Source organism: Erithacus rubecula (genome assembly GCF_903797595.1).
Source record: "Erithacus rubecula genome assembly, chromosome: 15".
NCBI classification, from domain to species: Eukaryota; Metazoa; Chordata; class Aves; order Passeriformes; family Muscicapidae; genus Erithacus; species Erithacus rubecula.
In genome coordinates, this window is record NC_136667.1 from 12,852,234 (window position 1) to 12,867,129 (window position 14,896).

At 40.5% G+C, this 14,896-nt stretch overlaps 1 protein-coding gene across 5 annotated transcripts in view; it reads right to left on the reverse strand.

The window, feature by feature from the left end:
* The window catches only part of AFF2 (ALF transcription elongation factor 2), a 334,068-nt gene that overhangs the window by 225,301 nt on the left and 93,871 nt on the right, over window positions 1-14,896 (reverse strand). The window lies entirely within an intron of this gene.

A 14,896-nucleotide genomic window follows, 5' to 3' on the forward strand; every position in this document is an offset into this window, starting at 1 on the left:
TATATGGGTACACACAGAGAACACCACTGATCATGATGGGATTGGAAACCTGCAAAGAAGATTCCAATTATAAAGTCAAGCACCATTAGAGCCTCAGTTACTGCCTGGATCCAAATGATGCTTCTGTATTCTGAGCACCTGTTTCCTGTTGTTCTGTTCAGAATAAAGAGACAAAATGTCCCAAGCACAAAGTTGTATTTGAGTGAGTGGGTGGGAGAACTGCATTGAAGAAATACATACTTAATTTTGTTTGAATATTACCCTTTTGCATCCTGCACTAAATTATGAACTGCATTTTTAAGTTCAATGTGATTAAAATAATTAACAATAGCAACATCAACTATTTATTACACAATCAAAATACGTTCCACACTGTTCTTCATGTGTACTTGTTCATTTCCTCCAGACATAAGTAATGTGTAGACAGATATATTGTTTATTTACGACCCCAGTGACAGTAAATGTGGCATATGTGCCTACAATGTTTGACAGATAAAATGAGTTATTTACAGAAGCTGGGTTTATTATGTATGAATACTGAAACAGCAATAGTATTTGTAAACTTCTCCATTTATTCTCCCAGAGCTTGCTTCAGTGGAAATTGTGTTTTGAAGTGCTACATAAAAGGATAGCACAAATAGTCCAGTCCACTCTGTAATGCAGTCTGCACTGCTATCTGCCAATCTTAGAATGGTCCTTTCTGACTTTATTTTACAGGTCTTGTTTCTAACACTACTGAACTCAATGACAGAAGTTTTCTATAAGCAACTATGGGTTTGGAATTCATTCCTTATAAATAATATGTCTGCAGAAAGGTTCATTTCTGAGTCTCACTGTTTAGCATAATATGAAGAAGGTATAGATGTGTGAGAGGAGGGAAATGGAGAACACTTTTAATCTATTAGCCTTAGGTATGAAAGGAGGAAAATTGCAGAAGACTTTTTTTTGCAGAAGACTATTAAGCCTTATTCTAAAGGGCTAAAAGCTGTGTCCACAAATTGCTTCCATTAAGCCAAAAAAATTACACTGGCTTTGTCAGAAAAACAAATGGATTCTCCTGGAGAAAATGCCTTGATTATTCCTTTTTGGTAAAACTAACAAGTTTAGACACCATATTTTGAAAACATTACGTATATATCTTTTACTTGTGCATGACTGATGTGTAGCAGGGTATTTTTCTCCTTTTCCCCCGACAGTCTCCTTTACTCCATTTTCTACCCTTAGTTTTGGAATGGCTCAGAGCATTCTCACAGAACACTGCAGCCAATGTCAGTGGCTGCCCTGGCTCCAAACCTGCTGCTGTGAAGTGCTGCTTGTTGTGCAAGTGGTGTTATGCAAGATGCTGCAAGTTGGAGAGCCCAGTGTCAGGGGCAAACCCTATGGAGCCTTGCATAACAGCCACATGCAAAGTGACACTGGTAGCTTTTCATTGTTTCTGCATGTGTGTTGTTTTCTTTTTTTGGTTGTTGTTGTAGGTTGGGTTTTTGTCTTTTCAAATGAATTCTGCAATTCAACGATTTTTTTCCCAAAATCTTGATAGAGCTGTGTGCACATTTTGCTTAATTTTCAAGTGCCTATATACACAACCTATATGACACATATTTTTATATACACAAACTCTTGCCACAGCTATCCTGGCCTTGAAACTTTTGGAACCCTTTTAAAGAATATTTGTGCTGTCTGTTGTGAGCAGACCTGAGTTATCTCAGTCAGTGTTTCAGGCTGGAAAAAATGAAGTGCAAGCCATAACTGAGGATCTCGGCACAGTTTATTAGCTCAAATACAAAGCTGTGGTAAATGCAGCCCTGTGCCTTTCCCCCCATCTTTCCTCAGAGCAGAGAGAAAGCAATTATTCATGAAGGAAAACTGTTCCAAAATATCTGCTATATTCTTTGCCCAATGTGACACTCCAAGGTGAGACTTTGCTACAATGTAGGATTACAATAATCCAAATGCAAAGTCCAGCCTTCACCACTGTAACAATACACAAATGGTAGGAGAATACATCTGAACACCTTCTCTTATGTACATAAATACAGAAGCTTTGGCTCAACACCTCATACACATGTATTATAATCACATCAGGGTTTAAGAGCAGCTTGCTCACTCAACACTCCCTAACAGAAGATATTGAGTAGCTTCTCAGGGACAAAGCACTCAACTTAAAATGTTCAGACTTTTCTATCACAATAGAGTATGTTGTGCTGCTGTCACAACACCACAGCTATCACAATCTGCATCTGATGGTACATAAGAGGGAAACAGGGGAAACAGTAAGTCCCAAGAGTCATGGGACATCAATATTGTGGGCAAAGTGGATCTTGCTTTGTTTGGAAAGGGACTAAACAGGAAAGTAGTTATGGGAACAAAGAAGAATTTAAGAAATAATTGTATGATGCTACTCAAGAGACAGATAAACAATGCCAATACATTCAAGCATTGGACAGAACAGAAAACATTCAGCTGAAAACTGATTCCCCTGGGGTCTAATCTGTGGTGGAAGGACCAGAAATTACAATTGTTAGGACCTGTGATATTTGTCTATTCAGGGCCAAAACCAGAAATCAGATGCAGTGAAGATCTCCATGTAGCTCCATGTCACCAAAGACAAGGCAACAAAATCTGTAATTGCTTCCCACTTTAATCATGTGTGATCTATTGTGAAACCACAGCAGTGTACCAAGAAAAGGTTTTCCAGCCTCTGTAAGTGTGGATGTAGATTTAAGTGCTGACCTATGTACTGCTTATCTATAATTTTGGATTTGCATATATGCACAAAGAGAGAATACAAATGGTGAAATCAGTGCCAGAAAAACAATCATCCATGAAGTCTACAAAAGCTTAAATTAATACAGTGCAGAAGTAAATTTTACTTCCAGTACTTTGAAGAAACAGGGGCCCACAATCACATCCCTCCTCAACATGCAGTGGCCCACATTAGCTAATGGGAAAACAAATGGCATACTAGGCCTTCCCACAGCCAGGATCCCAAGTAAATTTGGCTTTGCTAAAGGACAATCCTTACAGTGGTTCATTTGAGAGCAGTATTTCCAATGTATTTGACACGAACAGCCTTTTCTTCAGCATCAAAGTTGCTTGTCTTATTTCAGCTATTTGTTCTTGAACAAACATATTTTTTGTGGTTAATGAAAGGGGAAATCCCTTTCTCTGTTCATGCCTCTGTTCCCTTCTTCAGTAATCTGCCATCTGCCTTGTCCTAGGAACTAAAATGGCTGGAACAGCCAAGAACATGGAGAATTGTTATGAGCACCCATTTCTGAAACCCCATCCAAGATTTGTTATGGAAAATCTTCCATGCTTGGCTGTAAAGATTACTTCCCTTTTAAGGTGCTTAGTTATGAAAGCTGTCACTAGCACTCATAGTAGTTTTCCCTTCTCAAAGAGCTGGAGAATGCAGCCCATGGTGAGGAGAAGGCAGGATCTTCTCCATTCCTGTCAACTGCTGATACAGGTGTTTATGGTTCTTACAGGGAAGCTATAAAAGCCACATGCCCCTTCTCTACTACTAATTGGACAGGTAATTAATCCCAGGTCACTCACTAACTGTCCCAGGGCCAGAGAATGAAGCTGCATCTCCACTAGTAAAAAGAGCAATACAGCAGAAGTCAACCTGTGGAGAGAGTCAGTGCCAAGGAGACAGAGAACACAGGGTTTGTGTCTTGGGGGAAAGGAGGAAGGGGCTGTGGGGCACTTTGATTTCTCCTGAGCACCAGAGAGCATCTGGAGCATGTTACTGGCATCCATGCAGAGCTTCTCTTGTTTTCTAAAAACCTTACTTCACATATTCAGAGACCACACCTCAATCAACCAAAAAATAGCAACTGGTGAAGCTCAGATTTCTTTCCAGTGTGCTACTCAGAAAAACTAAAATGCTCACAGAAAGGCAGTATTTTTCCTTTCTAGCACCTGGCTCTTGCAAGCAAAGCCAATAGTAATGTGATATTCCTGATTTAGTTAAATCATTTAGCATCTGTAATCTGCTTGCTTATCTGAAGTCTTCATTATAGCTAAAAGGCTGGCTCTGAAAAAGGGAGATGAAAATTATAAGTAAATAGGCAATCTCTCACAAAATCTGATACTTGGGACTAGAAGCTTATAGCATGTAAAATTATAATAAAAGCAGAAAAAAAAACCCCAATCTTATAAAAATAAATCAAATATATTCAATATATCAAAGTATATTAAGAACTGTAGCAAAAAAATTTCTTGATGAAATGCAGGTGCAGTTACATCTTAATAAAACATGTTTACAAAAACAGCATTTGAAAATTTTAATTTTTTTTCTCCTCTGAAGAGCAATAATTCTCTACATCCTACTCTTTACTTTCAGTCCTAAATAAGTTTAATTCAGACTGATTATTTATGGCCCAATTTTACTTCTTTTAAACAAACTTGGAAAGTCCTCATATGGAATTATTTGGATCACCCACAGCAATATTATCACAAAAGGGCAGGACAGGTCTAGCCTGGCTGTATCTTACCATCACCTCAACACAGCAAAAAGGGTCTGCTTCTCAGTTTGGCTTATTTTGTTTAGATTTAGCACAGTGAATTGGGTATTTTATGTGTCAAGGAACTGGCAAGAACCAGTTTATCAATATGCAGAGGGGAAAAACAATAGCACTTATATGTAAAATTTAGTGGGATTTAGATGTACTTCTTTGTATTTAGTATGCAGAAACTTGGTGAATGCAGCTCTGCCTCCATTCCACTCTGCCCAGTCATTTTCTATCTGGTAGTGGAAGAAATAGTTTATGACAATGAAAAAATGTCAACCATTGGCACAGGCTGTGCATATCCCCTTATTGGCTTTTTGTCACTCCACAGACCTCAGGAAACTTTAATGGTCAAGTTTTGCTCTCAAAAATACCGGCAAAGCTCAAAATCCTTGCTTTCCAAACTTTGGATCTGCAAACCATCTGTAGTCCATCACACCACAGTGCGTGGTGCTCGCCATAAACCCATGCTAAATGGTGACCTTTGTGATCATGGGATTGTGGAACAAATGATGTGGTTGCTAGGATAATATTTTGGAATAAAAAGTACCCTTTTTAGTATTTCCCTAGCTAAATTTTTGCTATATTTCATGTCAATGTGTAACTATGTGTGTTGGCGGGAAGATGTTACAATCTCTCTTTATTTCAATGCAAAATAAACTGTAAAGTTTTCCTTCACAAGGAAGCCACTTAAGAAAGCTACTCTTGGATGCAAAGAGAGGTTCAAAATTAACCATGTTCAAGTGTAAGTAGCATATGCTAGTACTAATTATATTTTTGGGCAAAGTTTCAGGTTTTCTGATGACATGAAAGTTAGGGTTTCTTGACATCAGAAAAGATTAAACAGAATTAAGGTTACTAACAAGGATGGAGTACTCTGGCTAGAAAGGTATAAAAAGGCTAACTGGCAGCATAAGAGAAAACCAATCAAAGTTGCTGATGAGCAGAAAGACATTGCCACTCAGGCAGAGGACCTGTGAAAGTGTGAGTGCCCTCGTCCCCAAGAGTCACTTAAAAGTACTTAAGAAAACAAAAAAGTAGTTAAACGCAGGGGTAAGGAGGGCATGTGTTTGCATGTTCTCTCATCTGGAGCGGTTCTCTCCGAGGGACAAAATCACCGCGGGATCTGGGGCAGGAGAAGGGGCCGGGGCAGCTGCCAGCTCTCTCGTTTTTTGGCCTCAGAGGAGGACTCTCAGAGCTGCTGTTGCTTGGGGAAAGAAATTCGTCACAACCCAGCCTGGAGCAGCTGCTGCTGCTGCTTCTTCTTCTTCCTCTTGTTCTTCTCGTTCTTCTTCTCTGCTCGTGAGAGCAGCCACTGGCCTGGGACCTTATTACCACCTGCCTCACTAAAAGCGAGACCCATCCCCACCTGCTGGTGTTCCCGGAGTCCCGAGCCCCCTGTCCGTGCCCTGCTGGCAGCCAGGCTGTGGCAGTGGCTGTGGCTGTGGCAGTGGCTGTGGCTGTGGCAGTGGCTGTGGCTGTGGCAGTGGCAGTGGCAGTGGCAGTGGCAGTGGCTGTGGCAGTGGCAGTGGCAGTGGCTGTCGCTGTGGCTGTGGCAGTGGCTGTGGCAGTGGCAGTGGCTGTGGCAGTGGCAGTGGCAGTGGCAGTGGCTGTCGCTGTGGCTGTGGCTGTGGCTGTGGCTGTGGCTGTGGCTGTGGCTGTGGCAGTGGCTGTGGCTGTGGCTGTGGCAGTGGCAGTGGCTGTGGCAGTGGCAGTGGCTGTGGCTGTGGCTGTGGCTGTGGCTGTGGCAGTGGCAGTGGCAGTGGCTGTGGCAGTGGCAGTGGCTGTGGCAGTGGCAGTGGCAGTGGCTGTGGCAGTGGCTGTGGCAGTGGCTGTGGCAGTGGCAGTGGCAGTGGCTGTGGCTGTGGCAGTGGCAGTGGCAGTGGCTGTGGCAGTGGCTGTGGCTGTGGCAGTGGCAGTGGCTGTGGCTGTGGCTGTGGCAGTGGCTGTGGCTGTGGCAGTGGCTGTGGCTGTGGCAGTGGCTGTGGCTGTGGCTGTGGCTGTGGCAGTGGCTGTGGCAGTGGCTGTGGCTGTGGCTGTGGCTGTGGCAGTGGCTGTGGCTGTGGCTGTGGCAGTGGCAGTGGCAGTGGCAGTGGCTGTGGCTGTGGCTGTGGCTGTGGCAGTGGCAGTGGCTGTGGCAGTGGCTGTGGCAGTGGCTGTGGCTGTGGCTGTGGCTGTGGCTGTGGCTGTGGCTGTCGCTGTCCCAGCCCCGCCGCTCCTCCGGCGCTCTCTGGGTTTCTCTGCGCCGCAGCCCCGCAGCGCCTGCCCTGCCGGGACACCCCTCACTCCCGCTGCTGCCGCGGGCTCCTGATACACCCACCAGCCCGGGGTTTCTGCTCATTGCAGCCACTGCCGCGGGCTCCTGATACACCCACCAGCCCGGGGTTTCTGCTCATTGCTGCCGTTCCAGCTCAGTGCTCCTCAGAGTCCTGCAGGAGCCAGGGATCGACAGCCCCGGGGCTTTGTGAAGAAAAGTCTCTCCATCCTTCCCCTTCTCAGCCGAGAAGGCTGTCACAGAGTCCCTGGTTCTGTTTGTTATTAATTCCAAAGTTGTTGTAGTTTGTTTGCCTTATTATATATACGAATAAAGAACTGTTATTCCTGTCCTCATATCTTTACCTAAAAGCCCCTTAATTTCAAAATTATAATAATTCAAAGGGTGGGAGTTTACATTCTCTTATTCCAAAAAACGCTCCCACCTTCCCTAACAAACACCTATCTTTCAAAACATGCTTACCTAAATTTATGCTATTCTGCTGCTCTTAAGATTCAGTATGAGAGAATGGAAAACAAATTTTGCAACGACCCAGCAGGAAGAGAAAGGCAGAAGTGAATTCCTCTACTCACAACAGGAGACCTGGTGTTGGTAGTTGCTACAACGCACTGATTTTCAAAAGAGAGATTTAAAAACTTCCTTTGGCCTGAGATGAAACCCTTAGAATTTTTAAACTGTTTTTCTCTCACTTTATTATATGAGGGAACACTCCAATGTTTCTTTTAAAATGGGAAATAGTATCACTCTGCTATAACAAAAGCCTGTTTTAGATTGGTTTATTGCCCAATTTTTAAATGCACATTGCCACAGCATTTCAGAGGAGTGTATTTACATTTACCTTTCTAAAACACACAGGATATTATATTGCAGTTAAAAATCCACAAACTCAATCTGATATTTCTTCACTAATTTATTCCCAAGCCGATATGTATTTTAATGTTCCAAACTGTTGCTAATTAACACATGGAAATATTTTAACATGGATTTTGATTAATTCCATTTAACAGTCTAACCAGTGCTAAAGCATATGTGGTGTGTCATTTCTTTCTTTTGAGGAAGGCATTGGCATTAAATCTTTCAATCTTCCTGAGCACCAAATGCTAATTTCAGGAAGATTAAATAACAGACTGCAGCTACAGTTTTCTTTCTTTACTTCCCAGAAGGTGAAATGAACATATTTATGTGGGAGGAATTTCTTTACTGCACAAGCCAAAATACAGAAATTGGATTTTTTTTCCCAACACTGCTAATACACCAGCAATTGCCTGCCAACTAAATAACTTTAACCTATATTTGCAGATCATGGAGCATTGCCAAGTTATATGTTCAACTTTCTTTCACTGTGGTTTTTTTAATTAAAGTATTCCCATATGATGTTTTCACTTGCAGCCCCTAAATGCTTTTCCATACTTGAATCAGAGACTACAGCTTATAGTGGAGTGGCTCAGGCCATAATACCAGAAACGCTTATATAAGACCTCCTCTGATTTTCATATTTTGAAGGTATATTATACATATGATTGATGTTGTGTTGCTGCAATGGTTTAAAATCTGAGTGTAATTCTGCATGTCAACAAACTAAAGGACAGAAAAGCACCCTGAGGTGTGTGTGAGCAAGCACCTTGCACCTGTGGGATGCAGGAGACACAACACGAGAGGCTGCCTGGGATCAGGGGTCAGTGACCCGAGCATCAACCCAGCTTTTCATGAGATGCAGTGTAATCAGCTTAACAGCAGTTAAGCACTTCTGTTCTTGTGATCTCCATCAGAAAGTACTGCAGTTCCTCTGTCCCATATGCTGAGTCCAGTTTTGCCGTGCTACACCCACTGTCCATCCCTATGGTCAGCAGGTTCCTACAGGGAAATGAAGTTCACATCTCACCTGAACCTCCTTCACGTCCTCCTCACTCTAAGTAACCTTTTCTTCTGATTATTTCCCTAGGTCTTATTTTGTTTGTTGCAATATTATCTATAAGTCTTCATTCAGCTTCTAATATATGCTGCTGTCCCTCCTCCTTTTCATTTTGCTAGCTGTATTTCTGTCTCAACTGCTCATGTAACATCTGAAGTGTTTTGTGTTTGATTTCCTACTTTGTCAACAATACCCAATCACAGTCTGAACCTTCAGCTGTCCACATTCCTGGCATTCACAAGGAGCATTCCAGTTGTCCCTTACTGACTGATGCTTCTAGATACAATAGTATAATTTCCTACATGACTACTGTTTTCATCTGGATTAAAGCTTTCTTCTCCAAGTCTTCATTTACACCCCCTGATTTTCTTTATGCTTCTTTTTACATAATTAACAGGTGTGTGTTGGATGCAATGTTTACATCATATTCCCTAAATGAGTGGCACTGGGAGAAAGTAAATTATAGCTTCTAGGGAGAGTGCCTGCTGTTGTTCAAGAAGCAGAGGCTGTCCAGAGAAGGCCCAGGTTTGGTCCCAGTGATGATTCACAACAGCTGTCAGTACCTATGCAGAAATGTGTGAACATACTCCTGCCTGCACTTGAAGAAACATGACTTCTGTGTTCTCAGACTATTTAAAACCTTAGTTTCTCTACAAAGAATAAGGGTTGTGGAAAAAAAATATCTGAAAGTTATGACAGGAATGACCAGTGATTATGTAGGTTTTTTTCAAAATAGCTGTGTGTTACTTTAGAGGTTGCATCAGCTAAAATAAAATGCAACATAGCTGATGGCAAAGTTTAAAAATTGCCATTCATTGCAGTACAGAAGGCCAAATGCTGATACCTGAATATCTGCCCATCCTGTTCTCAGAAAGAAGTATGCATGCTATTCACCCAAGGACTGATCACAGCCCAGAGTGAAAACACACATCATGAAACATTCAAATACATAAAAATGGCATTTTCCCATCATTTCTTACATGACCATTGTTTGTTTCACTGTTCAGAGAAAATATTTTTATTAAAGCAGATTATATTCCAGAAGCATATTAAAAAATAGTGCAAAGGCTTCAACTCTGTTCCACCTGCTAGTCTGGTCCTAAAATAATGCCCTTGTTAGCTAACAACTAAGCAGACTACTAATACTAAGATCCAAGAACATCCTTAGGCATTTGCATGCCAAATAGATGGCTACAAGGTGCTGAAAAATTAGCTCTACCAACTCCTGATTATTATTCAAAAGATATATTAACAGTTTACATTGAGATAATGTAATGCTTAATGCTGGTTTTACACAGCTTGCAATATTTTCCTTAAAAAAAAAAGATTGTTCCATAGTCATACTCCAAATTTATTGTCAAATTTATAAATACACCCTACAGTCCCCCTGCAGCCTTTGAATAATGCCTACATATCTTTGCACAAGCCAAACAAATTCTTCTACTGCTCTCCCCAAAGCTTTGAGGTCGTTTTACTTTGTGAAATTTCATAAAACACCAAATGGGACAAGCAATTACTCTGGCACTGGGAATTCCAAAAAAGGTTAAAAAAAAAAAAATCACTCTTCAAGACACCACAGATCTGACTCTTCCTACAGTTAACTTTAATTACACAAGAATTTTTTCTTCCTTGCAGCAAGTCAAAATTAGGAATAGCTTACAAAACAAAACTCACTAATGAATAAACAATGGGAAAGAAGAAACCTAACCCTTATTTCCCCAAACCAAACACACAGGGTCAGTTCCTTCAGTCACACTTATTCAAGCGACTTTAAGTGCCCTGTTCTGAAATGCAGACTTCCCACTGGTCACAGTGGTTCAAACTCAGGCCCTAAATATGCTTATTTGTGTTTGATTTAAAATAGACAAACTGTCCCCTTGCTATCCTGCAAACTAGCTTTGCTAGCCATTGTCCAGGCCATCGGACAGTAGCCTTCAAAAGGCCACAAGAAGAGGTCTTCAGTCAAGTGATGTCATATGGTCTTCATTTAGAAGAATCATAAGAACATTACTTCTCACAGTATTTACAAATTAAAAACATATGGCTGTAACCTCTAATACTGCAAGAAATACTGCTCTTTGGGTTTGTTTTTGGCCTTAGACTTTTGAAATATGAACCAAGCAAAGGGATTTAATCTTTATGTGTGATTCAGTCCATTCTTCTTCCAAGCTCAAAGTTGGGGGACAGCTAAAGCTGGCATCTGAAAAAAAGTGATTTGCCCAGAACTATGGTAATGTACTACAGTTGGCAACTAGAGTAGCATGTATATCAAAAAAGGGGTGGGGCTGGTTAAAGGCATCTACTTTCTATTAAATTTTAAAAGAAAGATATTATGCTGGCTTTGGTTCCTATAGAGAGTTTTATAAGTCATATATAAGCCTCTTGCATTTACTATTTAGGTTCAATCAATATGGTTATCTACCTGTCAATTTTTCTTGCCCTTTAATGCAGAAGGAGAACAGCCTTTTTTATAGCTAGCTCAGAAAGCACTAGGCAAATCAATACATGCAGCGATAACAGAATGATTTGAAACACGTAACAGAAGCTTATCACTTTGCAGTATCCTGAACCCGTCAAAATATTTCCCTAGAAGTAAAGTGAAAATAGAAGTTCTCCATTTTTTATTCCTTAAGTGGGTGGTGACATAGATGTCGTAGGCCTTTTGGATTTGTTCCTAGCTTTGTATTTGCAGGAAAATGTCGTACATGAGCATTTGCTACTTTGCAGGAACATAAAGCCAATTTAGTAGTAAGATTTAAAAACTCTGCCTTAAGAATGAAAAATTATCTCAATTGCTCTTGATTCCCCATCCCTAACATTTATTGGAAATCCATGCATTGTTCTGGGGGACTGGGCATAAGGTTTTCCAGGAATGCAGCTTCTGATGTTCCCACAGACCTTAAAACCCTCTGCTTTACTCAGTGCTCTCAGTAATTTGTTCTTGAGCCCAATCTGAAAAGTACAGGCTTTCCTTCAGCTGTCACCTACTGTGGTAGTCAATTTGAAATAATTTGTAAGCATCTGATTCCTGGAGGCTTAAATATATATACATGTATGAAGATTCTGGATTTTAAAGCAGCAGAGAGAGGATCAGCTGTTACTGTGGTCTCTAACATCTACTTTTTTAAAGAAATGCATAGGATTTAACTATGAAGCTCTCTGAGTGGTAACAATCATCTGCCATCATAGGATTTAAGTAGGTGGAATTCTGCATAATAGAAAAGCTCTTTGCAATATTCCTGGCTTGCCACAATTTATCAAATGTTAAATGTAAGCTCAAATTAATAGATATGTGTGTGTGTGTGTGTATGTAAGCATGCATGTAAATACATACTAAAGAGAAGATAGTTAATAGGAAAGAACAGGAAATAATGTTTACAGGTTGAGGCTTTCTATCATTTTCTGTCCTAGTTTTAGCTCCAGGGCCATTGCTATCAACTCTGTGTCATGAGATCTGATGGATTTCTGCACGTGCTCCAAGAACTTACATGATGCCCCCATAGCTTCCCAGTTCATGAAGATCTGCTCCACAACTTCTGAACCTCAGGGGCTGCCAAGCCTGGGCACTACTGGTTACACTGGGTTTTGCTCAAGGCACCAAACCATAAAAAGTTATACCTTCACCCTTACAAAAGATACTGATATGAGAAACAAAGCAAAAAGTTAAAAGAAATCAAGAGAATCACGAAATCACAAAGAAACCCTTCCATGACATAACTAAAACTTTACAGAGGCTCTGCTACTTCTATTTCTCTACCAGAAATGGCCACTCATGGTGCAGTCAGGTCGGAACTAGTTCTGTGTCCACGAGCCAATGTCTGGAAATCACACAGCAGCACTCACTCAGAGGCAGGGGTTAGTCCACAGTTGTGTAAGAGCTGCTAACTCTACCTCCTGACCCAACCTGGTGAGTGTGTGTGAACTCAGTACGAATCTCTACGACCTCAGAAATCACTAACCTACGATCCCTTGCCCAGCAGAGACATGCCAGCAGCAAGGCATTAACAATGCTGTCTGCTCCAGAGGAGCTGAAAGATGGATGGGCATCTCTGATGGCAGAATTAGGCGCAGCAAATGAGCAAAGATTCTTAGAGCAACACCTCAAGTGACACAAATTATGTTATAAAATTGATCACTTCCTTACACATGGCAGAACGCTTCCAGGGTACTCAACATCTTATTCCATTAAGCCATGATAAATGACACCATATTTCCACATCAGTCTGAGCACTTCTTTTAAATCTGCTTGTTCAAATATTTGGTTACTTATTCCCCTCTCTCTGTAAGATAGCAAGAACACTGCATGCCCTAATGGGTGCCATTACTGCAGGACCATCACCTAGGAATTTCATTTCTCTATAGAATTCCTCAACTTAAGAACAATCAAAAATTTGAGAGAATCACTAAAAACCTTTTGGTGTGCATTCTATCAGCATACACTCAGTAACTTGAAAAAATGGACTCAGATATACAGGAAAAACACAGAACAAATTATGGAGAAATGCCCCAAAACAGTAACTCTCCTATTGTTAGCTTGAAGAAGATCATCACCAGCACCTGGAACAGTGTTAAGATGGAAACCTGTGGAGAAGGAACAAAATTGTTTCAAGCAGATCACTATGGCTCGAGGTGGCTTGGGAAGGTCCATAAATTGATAAGCACCACCAAAGGATCATAAGCCTCCACATCAATTGTATAAAGATTACAACAGAGCCACTCACTGCAGTCATTCTGAAAAGGTTATGGGTTTCACAGGTGTGCACTGTCAGTTCTGATTAAGCTTAAACTAAACCAGTTATCTATAATGTTGGATTGGAAGGAGTTTTATAGCTGAACGCAAGCTAAATCAAATTCAGGATACACATCTGTGGAAAAACACAGAGGGCCAAAGTTCACAGTCCTGACACAGGCAAAAAAATTCAACCCTACAAACTCAGGAGGAGATTTGTAAAAGATCCATCAGTCTGGCTATTGTCCTGTGTTGTGTCTCAGAAAGGAAAGGTATTTTGTCACAGCTTTGGGTTTTCTTTCCCTCTTCAACTTAGTATTCACTCTCAAAATGAAGACTGCCTTAAGATTATTACCTACTTTCATTTCTATATTGCCTAGAGTTTACCATTTATCTGAACATAAATTAAATTAATTATACACCTATACTTTTCACTACACAGGAGATAAACTAAAGTAGCAACAAATTCATAATGCAATTTTCCATCTTTGCAACTAGGAATCTTTCAAAAAAACCACAGTTCACATCAGAGGCTCCTAGAGCTATGCAAGAAGAATGTGGGTGAAATTCTGCACCCAAAAAAACATTGTTAACAACTCAATTGCTTTCATAGTGCCAGGATTTCACTCAAAAGGTAAAGAAATTAAAAACGCATTCTTAATAACTGATACAAATTGCAAAAGGTACATTTTATTTCCAAAATTACTTCACATTAATGCTGCACTTTAAAGTGCTTGTATTGACTCATAGCATTAATAGATGGCAAGAGCAAAAAAAAAAGTATTTGCTTTTGCAACATCATTATTTCCTTTGTGTGCAATTATTTACTTGCGAAACAATGTTAGCGACAAATCGCAGCAGACTCCGAAGTCATCTACACCAGCAGATTTTTAACCCAAGGTAAAAATAAACAGAAACATCTGTAAAGTAATCTTGCAGAAAGCTACATTTATTAACAAATACATTTTCTAATAAAACACCATCTGCAAGCAACCCTCAGCTTCCACTTGATATAAATAGGCCTTTTACTGTTTTCAGATGCAGTTCCCAGAAAATTATTCCAAGCTCTGCTGCAAAACACATCAGTCTTTGTTGCTGCCTGGAATGTTAATAAATAACATCAAGTTTTTAAATAGTCAAACAAATTATTGGCTTGAAACAATTATTCCAATAGAAAAAGCTGATCTTTTGCAATGAAGTGGTTTAAGAATGCATCACTTCTTATTCCTAGGATAAAAATATTAACAAGCAGGGAAATATTTTTGGGAAAACAGAAAGCTATGAAAAACCCATCTTGCAATTCTGCTCATATGTACACTGTACACCTATCTTCCAAAGGTTACTGGTTTAGAGAAACTCAAAGTAAGAGAAAAAATATACAGAGTATAAATAGTTCAATCTGTATCCTTATCATACATTTGTGCTTGGAATGGACACAAATGTGAACCTCACAGGACGACTGT